Source organism: Anas platyrhynchos, chromosome 4 (assembly GCF_047663525.1).
Source record: "Anas platyrhynchos isolate ZD024472 breed Pekin duck chromosome 4, IASCAAS_PekinDuck_T2T, whole genome shotgun sequence".
NCBI lineage: Eukaryota > Metazoa > Chordata > Aves > Anseriformes > Anatidae > Anas > Anas platyrhynchos.
The window spans coordinates 29,039,100-29,046,139 of record NC_092590.1 but is presented as its reverse complement, the minus strand read 5'-3'; the positions used below and the strand labels follow the sequence as shown (position 1 = coordinate 29,046,139).

The 7,040-nt window shown below is 36.7% G+C and overlaps 1 long non-coding RNA gene across 2 annotated transcripts in view; it reads left to right on the top strand.

Annotated features, from left to right (window-relative positions):
• Positions 1-3,093: 3,093 nt before the first annotated feature.
• LOC113843631 (uncharacterized) overlaps positions 3,094-7,040 on the top strand; it is an 89,264-nt gene continuing 85,317 nt past the window's right edge. For both annotated transcript variants that reach the window (XR_003497222.3, XR_005265861.2), the window contains exon 1: positions 3,094-3,165. This is a non-coding gene — a long non-coding RNA (uncharacterized lncRNA). The remainder of the gene's footprint in view (positions 3,166-7,040) is intronic.

Here is a 7,040-nt window from a genome sequence, read left to right as displayed (position 1 = left end):
TTTTGTTAGAAAGCTGCACAGAATTATAATTTAGGTAGGAAGGAACCTCTGGCAGTCATGTAGTCCAACACAGTGCTCAAAGCAGGTCTCATCAGGCAGCAATGCTCAAGCCTCTGTTGCCTACTTTTGAGTGTCTCCGAAGATAGAGATTCCATAACCTCTCTAGGAAATTTAATATGTTTCAAGGTATGCCCTTTGCCCTTTGTCATAACACCATGCACCTTAAAGAAGAATCTGACTCCATCCCAACATGTGTCATCCCAACATGTAACATATAGATGTAGACACCAGTTTTTTTCTCAGCTTTGTCTTCTCAGGGCTGAACAAGGGCTGAGTTCTCTCAGCATTTCCTTTTGTGTCATGTGCTCCAGCCCCCAAATCATTTTGGTGGCTCTGCACTGGAGCTGCTCCAGACTGTCAACTCATTTCACTCCATGGCACTTCAGACCTGTTCTTGTAAGTGATGAACAAAGGGGAAGAATCATTTGTCTTGGTTGGCAGCTATGCTCTGCTAATATAGCCAGTAGCTTAACACTGGTAGCATCTCTTGTTTTCAGACTACTGATGCCCCAACTATTTACATGTCTTTTTGAGAACTATCACAAGAAGCACATAAAGATTGAATTAAAGCTTTAGCCAGCTTTTGTCTTTGGTCTATTCTGTTTTGTCTCCTGTGTGCATCTCCTTATTGAGAAACCAGCAGCTGGTATTGCCAGTGCCACACTGACACCTGCAGTTGTTGACTGTGACAGAAGAAACAGGTGCCCAAGCATTACCCAACCTTGGTTTTGTTCCCTTGAAGAAAGAACTACTTAAAGAAAACCTTTTGCATAGCTCATCATGATATGCAAACCTGAGGCATGCTATGTTGTAGCATTTCCAGAACAGCTCAGTAAAGAAAAAAAAATAAAAAATCAAACCCACAGCAATCCACAAAGTCTGTTTCAGCCTTTAATCTTTTTTTTTTTTTTTTTTTTTTTTTTTTTTTTTTTTTTTTAACAAAAATACTTCCAAAATCATCTTAACTGTAGCTCTGGCTGCATGAGATAAGGAAGAGTGCTGAGACAATCCTATTTCTTCCTTTCAACCTACACATCTATACCTGTGAGCAAGGGCTCTTCCTGGCAAGATGAAACTTAATATATCTCACTTCTATTGCATACGGTTTAAGGGAATTGGCAAAGAAGGAAAGGACTTAAAGGACAATGTATGACATTTGTCATACAATGCATACTCTGCAAAATTAAAATGTGTGTTTTAATGAAACAAGTACAACAAATACAACAAATACAATTTAAAACTCAAAAAGTTGAAAATCATGAGTAAAAATCTTTTATACCCATTTTTTAATGTATGCATGCATTCACTGTATTTATTTTATTATAATTTAATGGAACGATTAAAATTATTTTTTTTCAAAGCATGTAATGGTAGTGAAACTTTCTATCTCAAAACTGTTGGAGATAGAAGACATTTTACCACAAAATACTTGAGTATTGAAAGTGGCAATGCAAATTTCAACATCAGTGGACTTCAGCCATGTTTGGTTTGTTGTGCAGGAACGAGACTCTTTTCATGCTCTTGAGCTTTCTAGTGCCCAGTACTGAAGACAGCCCAGATGATGCAGAGATTTGCTTCAGTCAGATATGTGGTGAACTAAATTTAACATTCATTCACCCACACTTTTTATAAATGAGTGCTATCCACACAGGTGGCTTCTCAGTAGAACTTTGGCTGGATTAAAGGAAGGGGAGATTATTTAAATGCTTTAATAATCTAAATTTAAATCAGGGATGTAGCCTCTATACTTCAGTATTATTCTTGTTACTGTTTTTGTAGATCAACAGCAGGAGATCCAATAGCCACCAGTTAGTGCTGTAGTGGTTGAGGCAAGATGTTTTATCTGTAGCCTGTATAAACTTTAGCACCGCATATTCTTTGGTGCTTTTATTTTGTTTAGTAACAGAAAGCACATAAAATTCATGGAATTTGCAGAAGCTGATGTAGCAGCCTTTTTAAGTTTGCTGTGTATATAAAATGCAGTGTATATTTTGGACTAAGTCTTTCTCTTGTGTTCCACCCCAGGGTATTTATTTTCTTCATAAGCACTCATAAAATGTATTTAATGATATGATTTTTCTAGTAGAATATACTGAAGTGTGGCGTGAATTATTATTTCACTTATTTTTGCTGTTGCTTTGTTTTGACCAGAATTATGATTGGAATTATGGGGTGGTTGGTTCCACAGCTGCTTTCCAAATCATATTACAATCCAATCCAGTTGACTTTGAAGAATACTCAATTCCAGATTTTCTAAGCGTCCATGAAGGCACTTTGACTATCTAGGTGGTCCGGAAATCTAGTGTGAAAGGAGAGTTTAATCTGTTTTCCTCAGAGTTTAATCTATATTCCTTAGCTTCTGGAAAAGTAAGTGGATGATTCCTTCCAAGTGCAGGACAGTACGAAGGCCATAAAAGAGCACTATTAGCTTTTAAGTCAAGATGTGAGCTGGAGTATTGAGAGCTCCATACATTAGGGGTTTATGTCTGTGCCTTATTCAACAATTATAGCACCCGTAGTTGTGGTGTTAAACTTATTCACCAAGACTCATGATTATATCTTGAGGATAAACCGCTAAGGAAATGCTTCTGAATTCTCCACGATAATGGCTTCTCCTGTAAGAGTCAAGTTGCATGAAGCAGGGAGGATATTTTCCTGTTGTACTATCTCACTGAGAAGTGCAGCTCAATGCAAATAAACCATTGATTATTTCTGCAGTGGTATTATTTACGGCATAATAAAGTGAGATGGCTATAAATACAGAGCTGTAATACCGACTGCCTCATCTGGTGCACTCTTTCATGTATTTAAAAAAAATAATAATCAAAAAAGCCTTGTGCACACAAGCTAGCAAAACATTTGTTTCCAGACCTTACTAATTTTGTAATTCACACTGAAGCCAACACCCTTCCCTGACAGTAATTGGGCTTCTAATTAAGGATTTAAGTCTGAACACATGCTTTGAACTCCTGGTTTAAGACTACACTATGTGCTGCAGCTAGGTTATATATTTCCCCCCAGGTAGGGTTAGCAGTAAGAGTTGGTTGCATTTGTTTCCCTGTGTTAGAAAGCAAACTGAGAGCTCTGGAAGAACCATGTTTTGAGGTATGATAGTGTGGCATACAAATACTTTTGTCGTAGGTGCTTGAAGTTTTTAAGATTTCTGTTTTGCAGGAATAGTTTTCTAGCATCTCCCTTATGAGGAAAGGCTGAGGGAGCTGGGTCTCTTTAACTTGAAGAGGAGACTGAGGGGTGCCCTCATGTTTATAAATATGTAAGGGGTGAGTGTCAGGAAGTTGGAGCCAGGCTCTTATCAGTGACATCTATTGACAGGACAAGGGGCAGTGGGTGCAAGCTGGAATGTAGGAGGTTTTGCTTAAATATGAGATGAAACTTTTTTGTGGTGAGAGTGACAGAGCTCTAGGGGGACTGCCCAGGGCCTTGTGGAGTTTCCTCTGGAGACATTCAAACTCCCCCAGGATATGTTCCTGTGTGACCTGATCTAGGTATTCCTGCTCTGGCAGGGGATTGGACTAGGTAATCTTTCAAGGTCCCTTCTAATCCCTAACGTTCTGTGGTTTTGTGAAAGAAGTTTACTGATTAAAACTAAAGGGGAAGAAATAGCCTAAGAAGGTCAAAAATGGATTAGCTAATCTAGCAGAAGGCTTTCATGCTGGTGTTCCTTAGACCTCTTTTAATGGTATATGCAAATATTTATCTTGTTTTGGCTTTGCTTTGTACAGAAAAGTAAAAAGCATCAAGAGGTTAAACAGAAATTACTGTTCAGGTTAACTTAATGCTGTTCAATGAGAAAATTTAGACTGCAGTTCGGTTTTAATCTGAGGGAACTATATTAGAACATTTATGTAGTTAGAAAACATAAAGCAGCAAATTCCTAATGAAAATACTGCTTCTCATCATGGAAAACTAGCTAATTCGGTTTTCATCCTAAGTGAAATTGTCATTAAGAAAAGGTATGTGTATATCTATATATATATATCACTTTGTATCAAAGCCCAATATACTGAATAACTGATATTATAAAATTATATTGGGCAGTAATCATGTTTAGCATGACTTTTTTTTTCTTTTTCATTAGTGAGTAATGAATTTGTGGTCATGTGTAGAAGTCATCTGTTAGCCTTCCTTAACTATGATATGAATTCAGTTGTAAAGTCCAAGCCAAAACCTTTTGTTATCTTTAATTATTTTTAAATTTTATTTTATTTTTAGCCATCCTGTAAATTAATTACTCTTTAATACTTTGAAATCATTGAAATTTTGGTGTTATTCCTTGCCCCATTCTCATATTCTTATGAATGCGATACTTTCAAATAATCCTATGTAGAAAAGCTTCCACTGTATTATTTTGCCTATTTTTAGAGGGCATTGTTTAAACAAGTAATATAGGTCAGTGCTACAAGTGTTCCCAGTAATTTCTCAGCTTTGCAAGGAGAAAACAAATTATCCAACCTGTAAAATGAATTTTTTGATTCTGGGTCCTACATATGTTATCATTGAGCAAAAGTGAAAGGAGTTTAAAAGGGATTGAGTAGATGGAAGTATTATTTCCTTTCTGATTTAAATTTATAAACTACAAAGCTAGTTTACTATCCAGGCTTTTTTTTTCTCTGGAGGGTAGTTGGATTAAAATAATAAATACCATGTCTGGCATGTTCTGCATTCTGCATCAGCATCTAATTTGATAATACTTAAAAATTAACTTTGCTTTGGGACCTATTTCAGGGGCGCTGATGTCAAAATCACTTTTTTTGCTACATTTTAGGACTGCAAGCTGAATTTCTACAGCATTATCTGTGAGTTGCTAATTGGTTAAAAATATATCCTGTCTCCCCTGTGATAATTTTCAACAGTGATGTAATGATGTAAAATACGTGGCTGAAATCCCACAATTTCTTGTGGGAACTTTCCACTGTATTTCTTGAGCCCTCTTGATAAGGCCAAACTTGCATAAAAAAAAAAAGTTCATGCAAGACAAACTGAATTACTTCAAAGCAGGAAGGAGAAAACACTTTAAAGTAGCATGCAAGGACACACAGCATTTCCAGACTGCAGATCAAGGGAATATAGTAACGTGCTGGGGGAAGAGTTTCTCTTTCATCTGAATTCCTGTGAATGTACCAGATGCCAGCTTTTTCTTAATATGATGAGTGAGATTTTGCAGCCTTTGGAAAGGTGAGCATTCAGGTTGACAGGCTGCCCAGTGTATGGAAGAGATGTGTCAGTAAACAAACTTCAGTGGTCGCATGAAGTGCTGATACATGAGTGAAGTCAGGTTATCGTGGTTTCAAGGTGTTATACAGAATAACAAGGACCTACGTATTCTTTTTGAAGAGGAAGTAGGGATAGAAACTGTTGATTACTGAATGTCATAGCTATGAATATTACTGTGCTATTTGAGGTCACTTTTCAGAAGAAAGTTGGAGGAAAAGCCCTCTACAGTCTGTCTAACAGCTTTCTGAAAAATAGGGAGGGGAGGGGGGAAAAAGGGTCTAAACTCATTTGAGTAAGTATTTCTTTGGGTTGTTAAACTTGGTCATATTTCCCTCAGAGGTTTTCCTCTTTCCCTCAGGGACTGCAGTGCATGTTAGTATATCTGCTTTATGACACAAGGACAAAAAGAAATGTGCCTCAAATATGAGGCAAAAAACAAACCCTGTAATATAAATGAAATGGAACATACTGATTTTTTGAATGTGGTTATTCTATATTGTACTTTATTCTATCTTGAATTTATTTTTAAAGAAATATTAGTGATGTTACCGTCATCTAATATATATCCAAATGTCATAATGGTGTATATATAGTGTGTGTGGGGACATGAATAGAGTAACATTTTCAGCATATTTTTTCGGAGTATAACTTTAAAGCATCTTGCATAAACAGATGAGATTAAAACTGTGCTTTTCATCAGGTAGCATGTTTTTCTTTTTATGGAATACTTCATAAATATTTTTACTCCAAGTTACATTTCAAAGCAACAGTGATTTTCTTATTTTTATTGTAACTTTGTTGTTTTTGTGCTAAATTGAATATTTACTTTCCCTGTGTGTATGTATATTAAGTTAGAAGTCTTGCATTTAAGTCTTGAGCTTCATGAAGGAAACAAATGGTAATGTGATGTTTTATGCCAATACTAATCAAATACTACCTACTAGTCATCTTTCTTGCTTGTATCATTTCTGGCATGTACACAAAGCCTCCAACATTAATTCAGGCATACTGGATATGTATATTTCAATGCCTGAGAGTATTTCCTACTACTAGTGTTGCATACAAACACAGAAATGCGCCTTTTTTTTTTTTTTAAAGCTCTTCCTGATAGAATGCTACCATTCAGCAATCCTTTATGTGAATGCAGAGCTGGTTAATGGGATCAGGCTGAAAGTGTTGTTTGTAATGACGTTAATGGAGACCTCTGATTTACAGTGCTTGAAGAAGGAAGTGAAAACATCTTATGAAGAAAGCTAGAGGATTGCTAAGTCATCTGTTTCAGAGAAGCATCGCATGCTGAAGTGAATTCAGCAGTCTGTGTAAAGGAGTGTGGTACTGAGAGTCCTGGAAAACCTGTGTACTCCTAGCTTATGAATTTAGCCTGCAGCTCTAAGCTGCTCCTTACTGAAGCAGCTCAGTTACTGTTTAGTGAAGTGATTGAGCTGTGTTCAAACACGGTTTAGGAAAGGGTTGTCATTTCTGCTCAGCATCCTTGACATGCATTGTCAGTAACTTCTGCCAGGGTTGGGGTGACAGGTGGGTTCTGTAACTGCAGTCTGGGGCCTTTTTTGGTTTCATCCTATGACAGGCAAGCATCAGGGAGTGATTTAGTGAATAATCATGTAGCCAGTTGTATATAAGAAAATGTGTGAGTTTTTTGTAGCTCATCGCCTTTATGCTGCTTAAATACTATACACATCTATAGTCTATTTCTATATGCATATACTACCACAAGTCATTAGAGG